This window comes from Chiloscyllium punctatum, chromosome 30, assembly GCF_047496795.1.
Source record: "Chiloscyllium punctatum isolate Juve2018m chromosome 30, sChiPun1.3, whole genome shotgun sequence".
Lineage (NCBI taxonomy): Eukaryota > Metazoa > Chordata > Chondrichthyes > Orectolobiformes > Hemiscylliidae > Chiloscyllium > Chiloscyllium punctatum.
This window is the reverse complement of record NC_092768.1, coordinates 23,678,165-23,699,805: the sequence shown is the minus strand read 5'-3', so window position 1 is coordinate 23,699,805 and position 21,641 is coordinate 23,678,165. Positions and strand designations below refer to the sequence as shown.

The following is a 21,641-nucleotide window of genomic DNA, read 5'->3' as shown; positions in this document are numbered from 1 at the left end:
AGAGGTATGTCAGAGGTTTGGATTCTCCAAGAGCTAACTCTAAATGAGATAGCAATTAAGGCAAGAACTCTCCATGTGTAAAGAAAGGGTGACTTGGCAACAGGATACCAGATTCTGTGGAGTTACTTCAGTGAGAGGTGGTCATATCAAAGCTGAAGGGCTGGGAGTGAGAAAAGGAATCAGGGGCTACCAGTCAATCCCAGCCCATGAAACACTGACAGGTAGTGCAGGAATCCCCTGGGCTCCTGCTCACAAATCATTTTCCTATTTTGGAAGTTGATGTGGGCACTGGTTCAGGGAGTGCAGTCAGAGCTATGTTTGTCATACCACCAGTTGCTCAGCTGTATGAGAGGTTAGAAAGAAGAAAGGAAGGGCAAGAGTGAGAAGGGATTATTCAATAAGGGGAACAAACAGGCTGGAGAAGTGACTCTGGGATGGTGCATTACCTCTGTGGTTCCAGGACCAAAGATGTCACAGAGTGGCTACAGGGGATTCTTCTGAGGGAGGGTAAAGAGCCTGTCATCATGGTTCATGTTGGTACCAATGATTTGGGTAGAAAAGGGGATGTCATCCTGACGTCAGAATTTAGGGAACTGGGTGGAATGTTAGCAAGACGGACCTCAAATATGTGCTATCTGGAGAATTCCCAGTGACACATGCTAGTGAGTTCAGAAGTCAGAAGATAATGCAAATGAATACGCGGCTGGAAGACTGATTCAGATGACGAGCGGGAGGGTTGGGATTGGGGAGGAACAGGAAAGGAAGAAAAGGAAAGCTGGCAGTATCAGTGAATGGGAATTGTAGTGTGTGAAAGGATCTGACCCAGAGCATTCAGATAGAGTCAGTTTCGCTGGAGCTGCAGAATGAAAAGGGGTCAATTACACTGCTGGGTGTAGTCTATAGACCAATGAGTGGAAAGAATGCAAACAAACAAATCTGCAGACATTAGAGAGTAGTTATAATGGGAGATTATAATTACCCAAACATGACTGAGATACGGAGAGTGTAATGGGCAGCGAGGGACAAGCAGTCCTAGATTGTGTTTGGGGAATTTCCTCCAGCAGGATGTGCAGTCCAACTAGAAAGGTAGCAATGCCAGACCTGGCTCTTGGAGAACTGTAATTAAGCAATGGGTTACCTTCAAAGGGGAGCGTTTGAGTATAGTCATAGGATATTTTATCACACGGAAAATGTAGAACAAACAAATCCAGCTCTCTCTGGAACAAGAAATAGAAATTAAGATAAAGAAGAAAATGCGTGCTTTTGCAAGCTGTCAAGCTGAAAACTGCGATACAAAAGGAAGACAGAAAATTCAGAGAGGGATGGAAAAAGCCTGTTAGAGAAGCAAAGAGGAATTGTGAGAATAGAATGGCAGACAACATTAAGGAGAATCCCAAAGACTTTTACAGGCACATAAATAGCAAAAAGGTGGTAAAGGGAGTCAGATCAGTTCGGGATCAAAATGGGCTTTATGCATGGAGACAGTAGGCATAATTGATGTATTGATTTTACATTTGAATTCATCAAAGAGATATGTGTACCCAGGCCACAGTGATTGAGGAGGAAACTCTGGAAGTAGAAGGGTTCAAATTTGATGAGTAAGGAGTGTTGGATAGACTGTTGGTGAATAAAGTTGACAAGATACCAAAGCTGATGAGAAGCATCTAAGGATGTTGAAGGAAGTGCGAGTGGAAATTGCATGGTCACTGGTAATCTTTCATTCCTGTCTAGATACAGGAGAGGTCCAGAAGCTCGAGCATTGCAAACTTCAAGCCTTTGTTCCAAAAAGGTTGCAAAGATACACTCAGTAATCACAGACCAGCCAGTTAAATCCTAGCAATCACAGACCAGCCAGTTAAATCTCAGCAATTACAGACCAGCCAGTTAAATCCTAGCAATTACAGACCAGCCAGTTAAATCTCAAGGCAGGGAAGCTTCTAGACACAGTTCTTTGGATAGAATAGTGGTTCCTTAGGAAAAGGGTGGGTTGTTTGCAAAAATTCAGTAGGGATTTCTAAAGGGAAGCTCCTGTTTAATTGGTTTGCTGGGAACGTTTGAATAGTAGTAGTAAAGTTCGGTCAAGGAAATGTGATTGATGTGGTATATATGGATTTTCAGAAGGCACTTGATACAGTGCCACACAGCAGACTTGTGAGCAGAGTAACAGGTCATGGGCAAGTAATGTGGATCCAACTTTGGCTGAATCATGAGAAACAGAAAGAAATGGTCAAAATAAAGATGTATTTTGGATTGTCGGAATGTTTACACACAGGGGATGGTATTGGGACTCTTCCTTTCTCTCATTTATATTAATGATCTAGATCATGGTGGGCAGGGGCTGATCTGAAATTTGAAAACTTTGAAAACTGTGAGGACAACAGTGTGAAAAACTTCAAAAGGACATTGACAAGTTGGTGGACTGGCTGGACATTTTGATGACAGAAGAAGTGTGAAGTAATGCATTTTGGAAGGAGGCACGGTGGCTCAGTGGTTAGCACTGCTGCCCCAGGGACCCAGGTTCAATTCCTGCCTTGGGCAACTGTCTGTCTGGAGTTTGCACATTCTCCCAGTGTCTGCGTGGGTTTCCTCCAGGTGCTCCGGTTTTCTCCCACAGTCCAAAGATGTGCAGGTTAGGTGAATTGGCTATGCTAAATTGCCCGTGGTGTTCGGTGCACTATTCAGAGGTGAATGTGGGGGAATGGGTCTGGGTGGGTTGCTCTTCGGAGGGTCGGTGTGGACCTGTTGGGCCAAAGAGCCTGTTTTCACACTGTAGGGAATCTAATCAGATAGAAAGTATAAAGGGTACTATTCTAAAGGGGGTGCAGGAGCATTGGGATTTGGATGTCAAAGTGCACAAATTATTAAGAGGATAACAGTGCTCAGATCATTCAAGGAGAGCAGAACACGTAGAGAAAGCAGTTAATTCAAGATTTTTATTGAATTGAATACATACAGTGACTGAGTTTTCTTAATAGAGTACAAGAGTCACACATTCAACTTCAGCTGGAGTATTTTGTACAGTTTTAGGCATCACACTATCAGAAGGACGTGAACATGTTTGAGAGTGCATTAGAGATTTACAAGAATAAAGATAGGAGAAAGTGAGGGCTGCAGATGCTGGAGATCAGAGTCAAAAAGTGTGGTGCTGGAAAAGCACAGCCAATCAGGCAGCATCCGAGGAGCAGGAGAGTCGACATTCCAAGCCTAAGCTCTGCATCAAGAATTCCTGAAGATGAGCTTATGCTTGAAACATTGACTGTCCTGCTCCTCAGATGCTGCCTGACCGGCTGTGCTTTTCCAGCACCACACTTTTTGACGAAAATCACAAGGTAACTGAACAGAATTAGGCAATGTGCACCATGGATTCTGTTCTGTTGCCTTATCACGGCTGATATGTTTCTCAACCCCATTCTCCTGCCTTCTCCCCATAACCCTTGTTCCTCTTACCAATCAAGAACCTATTTATCTAGCTCTGTCTTAAATGCATTCAATGACTTGGCCTCCACAGTCCTATGCAGCAATGAGTTCCACAGATTCACCATCCTCTGGCTGAAGGAATTCTTCCTTATCTCAGTTCTAAGCCCCATTACGCTGAAGCTGTGCCTCAAGTCCTAGTTTCTCCAACTAGAGGAAGCATCTTCTCCACATCCAAACTATCTAGACCTCTCAGTATTCCGTAAGTTTCAATGAGGTCCCCTATTCATCTTTCTAAACTTTATTTAATACTGACCGGGACTTCTCAACAGCTCCTTATCTGGTAAGTCCTTTGGCCCTGGGATCATTCTTGTTAACCTCTCCTTGGACTCTCTCCAAAGCCAGCACATCTTCCCTTTAATATGGGGCCCAAAACTGCTCACAATTTTCCAAATATGGTCTGACCTTCCTCCAGCCTCAGCCATACATCCCTGCCTATTCTGGCCTTCTTGAAATGAACACTAACATGACATTTGCCTTCCTAATGCCAACTCAACTTGCATGTTCACCTTCAGAGAATCCTGAACAAGTACTCCCAATTCCATTCGTGGTTCAGATTTCTGAAGCCTTTCCTTTTAGAAAATAGTATATGTCTTTAGTCTACCTACTAAAGTACAGAACTTCACAATTGCCCACATTGTATTCCAGCTGCCACTTCTTTCCTGCTCTCCAGGCCTGTCCAAGTCCTTCTGCATTCTCTCTGCTTCCTCAACACTCCCTTATCTTTGGGTCATCTGCAATATTCCCAACAATGCCCTCAGTTCCTTCCTCCAGATCATGAATGTATAACATGAACAGTTGTGGTTCCAACACGGATACCTATAGAACTCAATTCACCAGCTGCCACCCTGGAAAAGACCCCTTTTCCCTCCTCTGTGCCTTCTGCCAGTAAGCCAATCCTCTATCCACATCGGCAGCTTGCCCCTTACACCATTGTCCTTGTCTTATTTTACAGTCTCCTGTGCAATACCTTGTCAAAAGCCTTCTGGAAATCCAAACACATCACATTCACTGGCTCTCCTTTGTCTAACTTGCTCATTACCTCCTCAAAGAATTCTAATACTTTCATCAGGCATGACCTCCCTTTAATGAAGCCATGCTAACTCGGCCCTATTTTACCAAGTCCTTCAAAGTACCCACAATCTCATCCTTAATAATGGTGTCTAAAATCTTACAAACGACTAGGTTCAGGCTAACTGGCCTATGGTCTCCTGTCTTCTGTCTCCCTTCCTTCTTAAATAGGGTGTTATATTAGCCATTTTCCAGTCCTTTGGCACCTTTCCCGACTCCAGTGATTTTTAAAAGATCACCATCAGAACAGCTCTCTCCTTCCTCAGTACTGGTGCCAATGCCCCATGAATTTTTACCCATTTCTTTCACATCAATCTTTAAACCATTCATTTACAATATGTTGCACCTTCAACATATTGTCTAGCTATCACCATTGTTAACAGCCAACCCGAGAATGCAACTTTGAGAAAAAGATTTTGTGATTTACACATGAAAGAAGTGAAACTATCACTGTATTCTAACAGATGAAAGGCTTAACGGACAATCAATTTTTCAATGTATAATGTCAGTTACATCACACTGTAAATTTTTGCTACAAATTCTGTGTTACGATTGAGCCTTCCACTATCACCTGATGAAGGAGCGTCGCTCCGAAAGCTAGTGTGCTTCCAATTAAACCTGTTGGACTCTAACCTGGTGTTGTGTGATTTTTAACCTTGTTTAGGTAGTAATCCAAAGATTATTAACTTTTTGGTTCTGTGTTTTACTTTTGCCCCTAGCTGCACATATTCCCTCAGCAAAATCTCTTTCTGCTTTCTGCCTATATCATTGATATCTACATGGACCACAAAAGCTGTATCTTTCCCCTCTCACTCCAAGTTCCTCTGCAGCTCAGATGAGAATTCCTCAACCCAGGCACAAGACAGATCTTCACAACTGTCAACCCTGGCTACAGAGAACAGTCTCTATTCCCTTGACTATTTTATCCCCAATGAGAACTACATTTCTCTTTTCTCCGCCCTCCTGAATGGCTCCCTGTACAATGGTGCTATGCTCAGTTTGTTTATCCTCCCTACAGCCCCACTCTCATCCACACAGGGAGCAAGAACCTCAAACTAGTTCGACAAGCTGTAGTGCATTACCTCCTAGATTCCTCTATATGCCTTACTCATAATCACACCCTCCTGTTCCTGACCACGGACCGAATTTAATGTTTGTTTATCAAAGAGGTATGACTGTCTCCTGAAACATATCGAGGAGAAAGTGAGGACTGCAGATGGTGGAGATCAGAGCTGAAAATGTGTTGCTGGAAAAGCGCAGCAGTTCAGGCAGCATCCAAGGAGCAGGGGAATCGACGTTTCGGGCATGAGCCCTTCTTCAGGAATGAGGAAAGTGTGTCCAGCAGGCTAAGATAAAAGGTAGGGAGGAGCGACTTGGGGGAGGGGCGTTGGAAATGCGATAGGTGGAAGGAGGTCAAGGTGAGGGTGATAGGCAGGAGTGGCGGTGAGGGCGGAGAGGTCAGGAAGAAGATTGCAGGTTAGGAAGGTGGTGCTGAGTTCGAGAGATTTGACTGAGACAAGGTGGGGGGTGGGGAAATGAGGAAACTGGAGAAACCTGAGTTCATCCCTTGTGGTTGGAGGGTTGCTAGGCGGAAGATAAGGCGCTCTTCCTCCAACCGTTGTGTTGCTATGGTCTGGCGATGGAGGAGTCCAAGGACCTGCATGTCCTTGGTGGAGTGGGAGGGGGAGTTGAAGTGTTGAGCCACGGGGTGGTGGGGTTGGTTGGTCCGGGTGTCATTTCCGCCACCTCCAAACAGACCCCACCACCAGGGATATAGTTCCCTCCCCTCCCCTATCAGCGTTCCGAAAAGACCACTCCCTCCGTGACTCCCTCGTCAGGTCCACACCCCCCCACCAATCCAACCTCCACTCCTGGCACCTTCCCCTGCAACCGCAAGAAATGCAAAACTTGCGCCCACACCTCCCCCCTTACTTCCCTCCAAGGCCCCAAAGGATCCTTCCATATCCACCACAAATTCACCTGCACCTCCACACACATCATTTACTGCATCCGCTGCACCCAATGTGGCCTCCTCTATATTGGGGAGACAGGCCACTTACTTGCAGAACATTTCAGAGAACACCTCTGGAACACCCGGACCAACCAACTCAACCACCCCGTGGCTCAACACTTCAACTCCCCCTCCCACTCCACCAAGGACATGCAGGTCCTTGGACTCCTCCATCGCCAGACCATAGCAACATGATGGTTGGAGGAAGAGCGCCTCATCTTCTGCCTAGGAACCCTCCAACCACAAGGGATGAACTCCGATTTCTCCAGTTTCCTCATTTCCCCTCCCCCCACCTTGTCTCAGTCCCAACCCTCGAACTCAGCACCACCTTCCTAACCTGCAATCTTCTTCCTGACCTCCCCGCCCCCACCCCCACTCCTGCCTATCACGCTCACCTTGACCTCCTTCCACCGATCGCATTTCCAACGCTCCTCCCCCAAGTCCCTCCTCCCTACCTTTTATCTTAGCCTGCTGGACACACTTTCCTCATTCCTGAAGAAGGGCTCATGCCCGGAACGTCGATTCTCCTGTTCCTTGGATGCTGCCTGACCTGCTGCGCTTTGCCATGAAACATATTGTTTAGGTAACTCTCCTCCTCCCTGATGTGTCCCAGGGTTCAAAGCTCAGACTGTAGCTCATCAGCACTGGGCCAGAGACCCTCAAGCAACAATACACTTGATATAGATGTGGTCACTCTGTACAACAATGGAGTCCACCAGCTCCCATTTCATGCCACTACAATACATCGCCTGCCCCGGCATCTCAAGTTTAATCATTTAGTTCTGAACCTGATTTTTAAAAATTTTGCACTGGTCTTTTAGTTTATAGCCTATAAGTATTTCCCCTATTGACCTTCGATCTGAAAGTAACCTATAATAGATAATCAGATTTGTAGTTATAGCCAACCAATGAAATAACTGTTCATCCATAGTGTTACCTTTGCGCTGGGCCCCTGATCTGGGGGTTTCAATTTATCTTGTTTAAAAAACCTTCCAAGCAATGAACCAGAAAAACACTTCCCCTGCACCAAATGCCCACACTGCCTCCAAATTCCCTCAACTATATACTCAGGCATGCTGTGTCTCACTCTGGATGGGATATCCGTGTCCTGACCATGCAAAGCTTACAGATGGAGCCTGTTGAAAGCACACATTCTTAAACAGAGAGGAGATGAGCTGAGATGGCTCACTCTAGTTAAAATTGAATAGTACTTAACACCCATTAAGACCCTGTTCAGGCTTCAGGTGATTGACTGATAACTGTCCCTCAGTTAGTTGAGTCAGCATCCTTATCAACCTTGCCACTAGATAACTAAATTTTAAACTTTTAAAATGGAGAAAGAAAAGAAGGATTTCCCAGCCATAAAGTTATGCAGCACGGAAACCCAGCCTAACTCATCCATGCCGACCAGGTTTCCTAACCTGAACTAGTCCCATTTGCCTGCATTTTGCCCATATCCCTCGAAAATGTTTCATCCATGTATTTGTCCAAATGTCATTTAAATGTTGTACCAATTATTCACACCAAGTTCTACGTTACAAATTTACCCCTCAGGTCCCTTTTAAATCTTCCCCCTCTCACTTTAAACCAATGCCCTCTAGCTCTGGACTCCCCTACACTGTGGAAAAGACCTTGGCTGCTCACCTTATCAGGTCCCCGATGATTTTAGAAACCTCCATAAACTCACCCCTCAGCCTCCTAAGCACGAGAAAAAACAGTACAGCCTATCCAGCCTCTTTATGCCTCCAAAGCCCTTTATGCATTTTAGGACCTCCGATACCTCCTCTTCTTTAATGCAGACTCTTTTCAAGTCAGTATTCACACTAGAAAAAGACAATGTGGTCAAGAAGAATACTGAGATATAAGCTACTAGACTAGATGGGATTGAGGTGCATGAGGAGGAGGTTTTAGCAATTCTGGAAAGTTTAAAAATAGGTAAGTCTCCTGGGATAGATAGGACTTATCCTAGGATTCTCTGGGAAGCCAGGGAGGAGATTGCCGAGCCTTTGGCTTTGATCTTTAAGTTGTCATTGTCTACAAGAACAGTGCCAGAAGACTGGAGGATAGCAAATGTTGTTGCCTTGTTCAAGAAGGGAGGCAGAGATGTGGATAGTGCTGAAGGATATTGTGGGTTACAGAGGGACATAGATAAGATAGAGCTGGGCTGCGAAGCGGCAAATGGAATTTAATGTGGAAATGTGGGAGGTGATTCACTTTGGAAGAAATAACAGGAAGGCAGAGTATTGGGCTAATGGTAAAATTCTTGGCAGTGCAGATGAACAGAGAGATCTCAGTGTCCAGGTGCATAAATCCCTGAAAGTTGCCACCCACTTTGATAGGCTTGTTAAGAAGGCATATGGTGTGTTGGTGTTTGTTGGTTGGGGGATTGGGTTTCGGAGCCACGAGGTCATGCTTCAGCTGTACAAGACACTGGTAAGGCCACAGCTGGAGTCTGCATACAGATCTGGTCACTGCATTATAGGAAGGATGTGAAAGCTTTTGAAAGGGTTCAGAGGAGATTTAGATTAGATTAGATTCTTTATAGTATGGAAACAGGCCCTTCAGCCCAACAAGTCCACACCGACCTTCCGAACAGTAACACACCCAGACCCATTTCCCTCTGACTAATGCACCTAACACTATGGGCAATTTAGCATGGTCAATTCACCTAACCAGCACATCTTTGGACTGTGGGAGGAAACCAGAGCACCCGGAGGAAACCCACGCAGACACAGGGAGAATGTGCAAACTCCAGACAGACAGTCACCTGAAGCTGGAATGGAACCTGGGACCCTGGAGCTATGAGGCAGCGGTGCTAACTACTGAGCCACCATGCTGCCCCACAGCATTTTCTAGGATGTTGCCTGGTATGGAAGGAAGGTCTCATAAGAGATGGCTGAGGGAAATAAGGCTGTTTTCATTGGAGAGAAGAAGGTTGAGAGGTGACTGTAATGGAAAATTAACAAAATTAACATTTACAGTGAAATCTGAAAGAGAATGTTTTGCTAAATTTAACATTTTTCTGAACTTTGCAAACACTTTGCTGAGTTCTGCAGCCAGGAAGACAGCTTGTCTTTGCTGAACTTTGTAAACCTTCAACCTGGCCTTGTGAGCAGTCAAATTCAGCAAAAGGCTAAGGAAAACATAAAGACAATTATGTCCACAGCAAGGGAATGAGAAAACAAGAACTCAACTGTTTCCCAGCCCTTGTCCTTGAGCGTGTGATAAGAATGGTATAAAAAGAATATGTGAATTTTGTTCACGGCCCCTACACAAGGCATTTTTGCCAAGTGTATCTGTCCCCTGCATGTGGAGGTTTTAAAAAATAAAACTTTCTCTTTGCTCTTGCTAGCAATTGAGTTGAGTTGATTTAATTTCCATGACAGTGACCTCATCGAGAGGTACAAGATAATCAGAGGGTTAGATAGGGTGGACAGTGAGAGACTTTTCTCAGGTGGTGAAGGCTAACACAAAGGGACATAGCTTTAAATTGAGGGGTGAATGATTTAGGACAGATATCAGGGGCAGTTTCTTTACTCAGAGAGTAGTAGGGGCATGGAACAGCCTGCCTGCAACAGTAGTCGACTCGCTGACACTAAGGGCATTTAAATGGGCGTTGGACATACATATAGATAATAAGGGAATGGTATAGGTTAGATGGGCGTCAGATTAATTTCACAGGTCGGCGCAACATCAAGTGCCAAAGGACCTGTACTGCGCTGTAATGTTCCATGTTTTATGGGGAGTAGAAGACACTCCTGGAAATTATCGACCTGGTGAGTGCTACTTCAGTTGTGGGTAAAGTGTTGGAAAGGGTTATAAGAGATAGGACTTATAATCATCCAGAGAGGGATAGTCATCACGGTTTTGTGAAGGGTAGGTCGTGTCTCAAAAACCTTACTGAGTTCTTTGAGAAGGTGACCAAACAGATGAATGTGGTATACATGGATTGCAGTAAGGCGTTTGATAAAGTTCCCCACGGTAGGCTATTGCACAAAATACAGAGGCGTGGGATTGAAGGCGATTTAGCGGATCAGAAATTGGCTAGCTGAAAGAAGACAGAGGGTGGTGTTGATGGGAAATATATCATCCTGGAGTTCATTACTCGTGGGATACTGCAAGGATATGTTTTGGGTCCTCTGTTGTTTGTTATTTAGATAATTGACCTGGATGAGGTCATAGAATGATGGGTTAGTAAACTTGTTAATAACAGTAAGGTCGGTAGATAGTGGATAGTGATGATGGATGTTGTAGGTTACAGAGAGACATAGGTAAGCTGGGCGAAGAGGTGACAAATGGAGTTTAATGCAGAAATGTGGGAGGTGATTCACTTTGGAAGGAGTAATAGGAATGCAGAGTACTGGGCTAATGGTAAGATTCTTGGTCATGGAGATGGGGAAACTCAGCAGGCCTTGCAGCATTTGTGGGAAAAAGCAGAGTTCATGTTTAAGGTGCATTGGCCCTTCTGCAGAACTGAAGAAGGGACATTGAAGAAGGGTCACTGGACCTGAAACATTAACTCTGTTTTCATTCCACCGAGAGAGATCTCGGTGTCCAGGTACATAGATCCTTGAAAGTTGCCACCCAGGTTGATAAGAAGGCATACGGTGTGTTAGCTTTTATTGGTAGAGGACCTGAGCTTCGGAACCATGAGGTTATGCTACAGCTGTACAAAACTCTGGTGCAGCCACACTTGGAATATTACATACAGTTCTGGTGACCGCATTATAAGAAGGATATGGAAGTTTGGAAAGTGTTCAGAGGAGATTTACTGGGATGTTGCCTGGTATGGAGGGAAGGTGTTACAAGGAAAGGTTGAGGGACTTGAGGCTGTTTTCATTAGAGAGAAGAAGGTTGAGAAGTGACTTAATTGAGACATATAAGATAATCAGAGGGTTAGATAGGTTTGTCAGTGAGACACTTTTTCCTCGGATCGTGATGACTAGCATGAGGGGACATAACTTTAAATTGAGGGGTAGTTTCTTTACTCAAAGAGTAGAAGGGGCATGGAATGCACTGCCTACAACAGTAGTAAACTCACCAACTTTTAAGGGCATTTAAATGGTCATTGAATAGGCATATGGACGAGAATGGAATCGTGTAGATTAGATGGGCTTCAGATTGGTTCCACAGTTCGGCACAACATTGAGGGCCGAAGGGCCTGTATTGCACTGTAATGTTCTATGTTCTAAGTCATGACTACTTATTTTTCAGAGTTTCCTAGCTTTCCAATCTTCCTTCGTGGTAAATACTGCTGTGAAATATTTGTTTAGGAACTCACCCATCTCTCCACAATAGATTACCTCATTGATCTTTAAGGGCTCCTGCTTACTATTTTGCCCTTAATATACTTGCAGAACCTCTTTGGATTCTCCTTCACCGTATCTGCCAAAGTTACCTTGTGTCCCTTTTTTGTCTTCCTGATTTCCCTCGAAAGTGTGCTATTCCAACGTTGCTGAACCATATACTCAATCAGAAACAAAAAATAGAAATTGCTGGGTTGGCTTGCCAGGTCTGGCAGCGGCTGTGGAATGAAAACAGAGTTAATGTTTCAGGTCCAGTGACCCTTCTTCAATGTCCCTTCTTCAGTTCTGCAGAAGGGCCAATGCACCTGAAACACGAACTCTGCTTTTTCCCACAAATGCTGCAAGGCCTGCTGAGTTTTTCCAACAATTTCTGTTTTTGTTTCTGATTTCCAGCATCTGCAGTTCTTTCATTGTTTTCATATAGTCAATTGGGCTGTGTCTCAGTCTGCATGGGATCTCTCCTCCCCGACTGTACAAAGCTTACTTATCCCTGTACTTTCAACAGGCCCTTTCTTAAACAGAGGCTGAGAACATACACACAACAGTAACAAACAAAAACAGAAGTTGCTGGAGAAACCCAGCAGAAACTCAGAAATTTTTCTGGAGAAACCTAGAATTCTGAAGAAATCACTGGACTGGAAATACTAACTCCGTTTTCTAGAACAAAGAACATTACAGAACAGGAACAGGCCTTTCAGCCCTCTAAGCCTGCACTGCTACAGTTTGTCCTTCCACATTTTGCTTTTCTCTCCACAGATGCTGCCAGATATGCTGAGTTCCTCCAGCAATTTTTTTTTAATGTTCCCGATCTCCAGTATCTGCGGTTTGCTTTTATTATTATTATTGACAAGAATAGTACCAGAGATGAGAAAGTCCAGTTCCAGAGTTAGATGAGAGATGTTGGGACCATTCTCCATGGAGAGAAGGTAGCTCAGGGGACGACTGATAGGAGGTTTCAAAATCATGGGTGGGAGGACAGAGGGGTTTGGGGGAAACGATTCTCACTTGTAAAAGGATGGAAAACCATAGAGCAGATTGGACGTGATTTCAAAAATAAACGCACGTGATGTGAGAAAAATATTTTTTACACAGCAAGTGACTTGAGACCAGCATGTAAGGACTGAACAGGGAGCTTTGGCAGAGTCAACAGAAGCTTAAATAGATTAGTGAATGATAACTTGAACAAATAATAACGTGCAAAGGAAGGGGAAAGATATGAGATAATGGTGTTCATTTTGGAGTCACTGTGGATACGAAGGGCAAAATGGCCTCGTTCTGTGCCGCAAAACTCCGGCAGAGACGAGATGAGAGAGAAGTGGAGAGATTTTCAGAACCCTCTGAGAGGGGCAGAGAGCAGTGGAGAGGATTTAATGGATTGAGGGAGGGAAGGAGTGGCGGAGGTTAGACCCTGGGAAGCTGGAGTCACTGCTGTCGATGGTGGAGACAGAAAACCGGAAAGGGGAAAGAATGGAATCGGAGAATGGACTCAGCACAAGAGAAACTCTTCAATTAAAGTTTATTTCAGGAAATGAAGCGTCACAACTATCTCCAGGATTGAATTATTTCTCTCTAAATAAAAACCCCAGTGGGTCAGGTTCTGTCTCATGGCCCTCACTATGTTCCTCCTTTTTCCTTCCGTCTCCAGTCGCTGTGTTTGACCCTGAGACTTTAATGTTGCAGATTGCCTCTCCCTCCTGTTCCCTTATACTGACAGGAGCCAGCTCCAGGCTCTGTTCAGCTGATCAGAGACATTGGAGAAAGTTCACACCTTTTCCCTGGACAATCCCCAGCGGCTCCCCGTTCAACTCCTTGGATTTGATTGGGATCTTTCAGCGGGAATAATATCCACCCGATCCCACTGGGAATGACCCCTTCCTGAAATTAAAGAGGATTTGGGACTCACCTCTTACTTTCCCACAATCTGACCGAACATTTTCCGCCTTTTCCCGACAGATCTGTAAAAAGTAAAGACTTTCACAACAGCAGCCCCTCCCTGAGAAAAGTTCCTTTCGGTTTTGACTGAATTCACTCTTTGGGTTTTGCTCCGTCCTTCGGCCAAATGTGTAACTGCAGGGAAACTGCTCCTTAAACAATAATCCACCGAAAATTAATAATGTTGATAAAATTCATGGTCACCTCAATAAATGTCTTTAGTTGATGAAGTCTGTGTGTATATATTTCACGGCGGGAACAGAATTATGTTCCAGGCTACACTTTGAATTTCAGCCTCTGACTGCTCTGAGGGATCTGCATTGAGGCAGAGTTTGAGAAAGACCTGTCACTCCACAACATTGAACCTCAGTCACTAAACCTGTAAGAGAAATTCACATCCTCACAACACTCTGTGTGAAGGGGTTTCTCTCACTTGGTTATACATTTTTCGGCCTTAACCTTATTGATTCCTATTGGAAACACTGTGCTGGCTCTCCATAAACCGCACTGAAAGATGAGTAACATTAGCAAATGGTGCAAAGATAGAATCGGTTTGACACCGAGCTACCATTCATTCTAGTCAGGAAATGATCTTTGATTTCCAGTCCTCCTGACCTGTCATACAATGGCTTTCCACTTTATCCTTGGGTATGGATTTCGTGATGAACTGTCGATTCTCCTGCTCCTTGGATGCTGCCTGACCTACTGTGCTTTTCCAGTGCCACACTCTCGATGCTGATCTCCAGCATCTGCAGTCCTCACTTTCTCCCATGGTTATCACTGGTGAGTGATTAAAGGTCAGCCTGATTTGTCTCTTCTTTGAAATGTTGGTGAAGGTTTGACAGGTTAGATCAGCAGTTCTCAAACCTTTTAGGATGAAAGCCGTGTTTTCAAATGAATCAGTAATCACTGACTGTCACATTCAATGAGGAAGCTGTTGAAGTCCACATTGATGTCCTGGGGTTGAAGTGTTCCAAGGTGGAAGATGAGGTGTTCTTCCTCCAGGCGTCTGGTGGTGAGGGAGCAGTGGTGGAGGAGGCCCAGGACTTGCATGTCCTCGGCAGAGTGGGAGGGGGAGCCACCAGTTTCCTCATTTCCCCTCCCCCCACCTTACCCCAGTTCCAAACTTCCACCCCAGCACCACCCTCATGACCTGTCCGACCTGCCAATCTTCCTTCGCACCTATCCGCTCCACTCTCCTCTCCGACCTATCACCTTTACCCCTTCCTCCATCCACCTATTGCACTCTCAGCTTCCTTCTCCCCAGCCCCAACCCCTCCCATTTATCTCTCCATCCCCGAATCTTCCAGCCTCATTCCTGATGAAGGGCTCCTGCCCGTAACATCAATTTTCCTGCTCCTCGGATGCTGCCTGACCTGCTGTGCTTTTCCAGCAACACTCTAATCTTGACTGCCTGTCTATGCCCACATTAGGTCCTCAATCAGGTTCCCCCCTCAGCTTTTTCTGCTCGAAAGAACACAACCCAAGCTTATCTAGCACAGCCCAAAGGGAAAAGGCTTCAAACTGGACAACATCCTGGTGAATCTCCTCTGTACCTGCCTCCAGGGAAATCACCTCCTGTAGTGAGGTGAACAAAACTCCACACAGTACTCCAACTGTGACCTGACCAAAGGTTTTACAGCTCCAATTTAACCTCCCTGCTCTTGGACATTAACTGATGAACGACCCTGTTAACCTGTCCTGCCACCTTTAAGGATCTGTGAACAGGCATCCAAAGATCCCTCGGTTTCTCTGAGCTTCCGAGTCTCCTGTCATTCATTGAGAAATGCCTTATCCTGTTACTTCTTACAGCGCACCACCTCCCATTTGATCTACCATTCTGACCAACCCACCTTTATCTTCCTTGAAGCTCAAACCTTCTTCCTCACTATTCACCACCCAGCCAATCCCTGTGCCATATACAAACTTACTGATCACAAACCCCTCCCCCACCACATTCTCTTCCAAAACTGATGGATGACAGGAGTCTTGTTCACAAGCCATCTCTGATATCCTGGGTGAGAAAGTAGGCAGACAAGTGACAGACTGAGTTGAAGCAGAGGATTATGAGGGTGATGTGTCTTAACAGAAGGAGGAAAGAGGTACAATGTTGACTTAATGTTATAATTCTATCGACAGGAACAGAGGGCCCTGGTGGGAGGGTCATGTGGATGAATCTTTGATGGTGACAGGTCACATTGAGAGAACAGTCAGCAAAGTACAGCGGCTCTTGGGCTTCAGAAATGGAGACCTTGAGAGTGAAAGCAGGGAATAGAATGTAAATCATTTCAGTAAAAACTTCGATAAAGTGATGTGTTTTTCAAAACTCCCTGAAAGGAGCAGAGACCATTGGACGGGTTGAGACAGTGAGATTCAGAGTTTTAATATCCACCCAATCCCACTGGGAATGACCCCTTCCTGAAATTAAAGAGGATTTGAGACTCATCTCTTCCTTTCCCACAATCTAATCGAACATTTTCCCCCTTTTCCCAACAGATGTGTAAAGAGTAAAGTGGAAGGTGCCAGCTCTCTCCCACATTCCTGAGAGCTTTCACTTTCAGCTTTCAGAGTTCACTCACTGAAGACTGCTCCCTCTGATCCAGGGGGTTGGTGCTTGGCTTCCATCCTGGGAGATGGTGCTGGCTGTCCAGAAAGGTCTCAGACCCTCCTGTTCCTCACAATCCAAGTCCCTCATTTTCCTTCTCTCCCATCTCACATCAACCCCGTTCCCTCACTTTCCACATCCCTCTCTTTCAATACCCTCCCCGCTCCCCACTCCCCTGCCCTACTCCCTTCTCCATGCTCCCTCTCTCAGCATCCTCCCAACTCCTCTCTATCCCCATTCCCACATTCTCTTACAGCCTCCCCAATCCTTTCTCGTTTCTCACGATTCTCCCCACTCCTGACTACATCCCTTCCCATATCCATTGACTTGACACTGGGAGACAGAGCTTGGTGATGGAGTGTTGTGTTTCAGACTGGAAGCCTATGATCAGCTGTGTTCTGCATTGATCGGTGTTGATTCAAACTGTTCTTTTTCATTTATACAAATGATTTGGACAAGCATTTAGGAGGCATGGTTAGTATGTTTGTGGGTGACAAACATCGAGTGGTGCAGACAACAGTGTTTGGGATTAGGCCAGACCCCAGCAAAATATATTCAGAACATAGAACATAGAACATAGAAAAATACAGCGCAGTACAGGCCCTTCGGCCCTCGATGTTGCGCCGACCAAAGCCTACCTAACCTACACTAGCCCAATAACCTCCATGTGCTTGTCCAATGCCCGCTTAAATGACCATAAAAAGGGAGAGTCCACCACTGCTACTGGCAGGGCATTCCATGAACTCACAACCCGCTGAGTAAAAAATCTACCCCTAACATCTGTCCTATACCTACCACCCCTTAATTTAAAGCTGTGTCCCCTAGTAACAGCTGACTTCATTAGCGGAAAAAGGTTCTCACTGTCAACCCTATCTAAACCCCTAATCATCTTGTACACCTCTATCAAGTCACCCCTAAACCTTCTTTTCTCCAATGAGAAAAGCCCCAAGTGCCTCAGCCTTTCCTCATACGATCCTCTTACCATACCAGGCAACATCCTGGTAAACCTCCTCTGCACTCGTTCCAATGCCTCCACATCCTTCCTATAATATGGCGACCAAAACTGCACACAATACTCCAGATGAGGCCGCACCAGAGTCTTATACAACTGCAACATGACCTCAGGACTCCGGAACTCAATTCCTCTACCAATAAAGCCCAGTACACCATATGCCTTCTTCACAGCACTATTTACCTGGGTGGCAACTTTCAGAGATCTGTGTACATGGACACCAAGATCCCTCTGCTCATCCACACGACCAAGTAGTCTACCATTAGCCCAGTAATCCATCTTCCCAGGTCTCCCAGAGCATAACTTTTTCTTATTTTAAAGGCAGATGTAAGGTGGTTATTCAAGGAGTGATGCAGCTGATCAAACCACTTGGCTTGAAGCAAACAGAATTTATTTAAACACTACAGTTGAACCATTAATAAAAGAAAACAGAATTTAGAATAAGCTTACTATTTGAAAACCCAACCAACTCAATACAGCCAGTTAACTGAAGAGCAACAGCCCAAAACCACACCCCTTGGCCCTTCCTGAAGAAGAGCTCATGCCCGAAACGTCGATTCTCCTGCTCCTTGGATGCTGCCTGACCTGCTGCGCTTTTCCAGCAACACATTTTCAACAAAAGGTAAAATCAAACCCAGCTTCTTACAGGCAGGAGGGAACAACTCCCATAGAGATTTCAGAGAGGAAAGCCAGACAGGAGCCATCTGTTGAAGCTTGGAACGTTTCCCTGCTGCAATCGGCCTCTCACTGTCAACTCAAACAGAAATAACCTGAACTGGGAGAACTGGCCACTCCCCTGCCATTGTGAACGCAGACTTCTGGGCACCTCTGCCTTCCAGCTCTCCTGATAGAAACCAAGTACAAAACAACCTTTTTAAAGTGACAGCATCATCACAACAATGAAGAAGGTTATGTAAGATTACAAGGGAATCTTGATCAGTTGGAACAAAGGGCTCAGAAGTGGCCGATGGAGTTTAATTCGAATAAATATAAGGTATTGCATTTTGGTAAAACAAACTAGGGCAGGACTTATACATTTATTGTGGGCCCTGGGGAGGGTTGTCGAACAGAGAGACCCAGGGGTTCAGATACATAGTTCTTTGCGAGTTGCATCATAGGTAGATAGGGTGGTTAAAAAGATGTTCAGCGCACGTACTTTCATTGCTCAGGCGACTGAGTATTGGAGTTGGGACATCATGTTGACGTTGTACAGGATGTTGGTGAGGCCACTGTTGGAGTACTGGCTACAGTTCTGATCACCCTGCTATAGGACAGACATGATTTAATTGGAGATGGTTCAGAAAAGATTGACCAGGAAGTTACCGGGATTGGATGGTTTGAGTTATAAGGAGAGGCTGGATAGGCTGGGACCTTTTCACTTCAGCATATAACATTGAGAGATGACTTTATAAAAGTTTATAAAATCATGAGGGACGTGGATAAGATGAACAACAAAGATCTTTTCCCAAGGCTGCGGTAGTTCAATATTTGGGGGCATAGATTTAAGGTGAGAGGAGAAAGATTTAAAAGGGACCTGAGGGGCAACCTTTTCACACAGGGATTGGTTCACATATGGAATGTACTTCCAGAGCAAGTGGTAGACTCAGGTGCAGTTCTAACATTTAAAAGACATTTGGTAGGTACATGAATAGGAAAGGTTTGGAGGGATACGAGCAAAAACCAGGCAAATGGGAATATTTTAGTTTTGGAAACTTGGTTGGAACGGACACATTGGACATAGGTTGTGTTTCCATGCTTTATCCTTCTCCCTCCCACATCACCTTCCCTACTCCTCTCTATATCACCTCCCTCTCCATGCATCTCTCTTCTATCATGACCTTCCCGAATTCTCTCTATCCACTTCCCACTTCCCTCCCCCTTACATCTACATGCCCCTTCCCTCTCAACATCCTTCTCTACCCTCCCTCTCCTCTCTTATCAATCTCCCCACTCCCTCTTATCACCCTATTTCCACTATCTATAAACCCTTTTCTGTCCCACCATCCTCCCCAATATCCTTAATCTAATTTCCCCTCTATCCCTGTCTCCTCATCATCCTTTCCATTCCCATCTCCTTTCTCACCATCCTCTCATCTATACACCTTCTCACTTCCCTTCCCTCCCTTCCAACCACCCTCCCCAGTTCTCTCTATCATCCTTCCCTCCCAACCTCCTGTCCCACCCCCTCTCCTCCTGATGGGGAATTGTTGAACTGAGTGTGAAGGCTGTAAAGTTTGAACTGAAATATGAGGTTTGATTTTTTTGAGTTTCACCGTGTTCTGTAAGAGTGACTGTTGTGGTTTGGGTCCAGTTATTACATTTACTGACTGCAAGTACTTGCTGGAAGATTAGCTTTGTGAAGGCTTAATGAGGTCTCATCCTCAAACACATCAGAATTTTATTTAGTCCTGCGTGGAATGTAGGTGTGGCTGTCTGGTCAGTATTTATTACCCAGTCCTAGGGACAGAAGCAGCTCATTCTGCCCTCGAACCTCTTACACCATTTTTTAAAAGGTTAGATTAATTACAATGTGGAAACAGGCCTTTCGGCCTAACAAGTCCACACCGACCCTCCGAAGAGCAACCCACCCAGACCCATTCCCCTACACCTAACACTATGGGTAATCCAGCATGGCTGGTTTACCTAACCTGCACATTTTTGGACTGTGGGAGGAAACCAGAGCACCCAGAGGAAACCCACACAGACAGTTGCCTGAGGTGGGAATTGAACCCGAATCTCTCGCATTGTAAGGCAGCAGTGCTAACTGCTGTGCCACCGTGCCACCCACAAATGTGATAATGGTTGATATGGGGTTCAAGAGAATTATTAAAACCTCCCTCTTTAATAAAGCTTTTGGGATTCTGATCCAATATCCTTTGAAGTTTCTAAATATCATATTTTATCATAATGCTTTGGTGAAAGTCTTGAGATGGTTTATTAAATTAAAGAGTTATGTCAAGAGTGGCTGTCACTTAGTCAACTTGTCAGGTCACTGGGCCTCTGACGAGCCCTCTCTGGTGCACACTGCTGTTTGTACTCTGGGAGCAGTGTGTACCATTTACTAGATGCACTGGATGCACTTACTGAGCTTCCTTCTACAGCACCTTATAAAAGTCACAATAGCATTGACGGTGGCTGTTTAGCCAACAAGTCGAAGCCAGCTCTGTTTAAAAGCAATCAATCAGTCTTGTTCCCCTACTTTAAACCCCAAACCTTGCAGCTTTACATCTCATGTGTCCATTTGATTTCCTGCTAAACCCCTGACGTCCACAACGTAGGAAGACATTGGAATCAGACGCATGGGGTCATCACCACCCATCAGCTACAAGGCCCCTTCAAACTCACACACCATCCTGAATTGGGACTATACTGCTGTTCCTTCACTATTGTTGGCTTAACATTCTAGAAATTCATCCCAACAGCTTCGTGGACCGTCAACATGTGGACTCCACCAATTTTAGAAGATCACTCAACACCATCTCCTCAAGGACAATAAAAGGATCGATAATAAATGGACACATTCCCAAAATAAATTAAAATACAGCTAAAGATGATTGGACCATGAACAATACCTCAAGGTACTTCTGCAATGTCCTCCGGCTAAATTAAATCAGCAAGAGACCCAGGGTTCACAGAGACTGAATGATATTAATTATACCCATTAAAAATCTGACATTCTTCAATTTGAAAGCTTGCTTTCTAAGTTCACACGGCTGGGCTGTGAGCCACCCAATAGTGATGCAGATTGGAAACTGCATCCATGCTGCTCTTTATCTGCCATTCATTCCCATCGATAGATGGAAAACTGTGGGCAGTGTCCCTGCTATTTCCCAGTAGGTGCTGCTGGTGATTGAGACACTGAAGCAGCAACATGCACCCAGAAAATTACCCTGAAGGATCCAAGTTGTTACTGGAGAGTGACAAGAGAAGGTGATCTAGAGATAAATTCCCTTGTTATCACATGAGGATCTTACCTTTATGCTTAGAAATGTTCTCCCAATCTGAAATCAGAAATAATAAACCAATAAAACTGGAGAAATCAGCATGTACTTAAATCCACACAAGAAAATGGACTGTGATTTTTATTTAACTGCTGGCTGTGAATTGGACGTTGTTAGTCTCAAAGTGTTGGTCTTGTTAATCTGGGTGGCAAGGAAGCAATTTCCTCATTCCAGTCTTGAGCCTTTTTAAAATCTATTTCAAAGTTTCATGTCACTTACAGGTGTTACA

At 44.9% G+C, this 21,641-nt stretch overlaps 1 protein-coding gene across 1 annotated transcript in view; it reads right to left on the bottom strand.

Moving 5' to 3' along the window:
- LOC140455281 (butyrophilin subfamily 1 member A1-like) overlaps positions 1-13,901 on the bottom strand; it is a 38,665-nt gene extending 24,764 nt beyond the window's left edge. Inside the window, exon 1 of the mRNA XM_072550025.1 lies at positions 13,766-13,901. The gene's annotated coding sequence lies outside the window, so the exon portion shown is untranslated. The remainder of the gene's footprint in view (positions 1-13,765) is intronic.
- Positions 13,902-21,641: the final 7,740 nt, after the last annotated feature.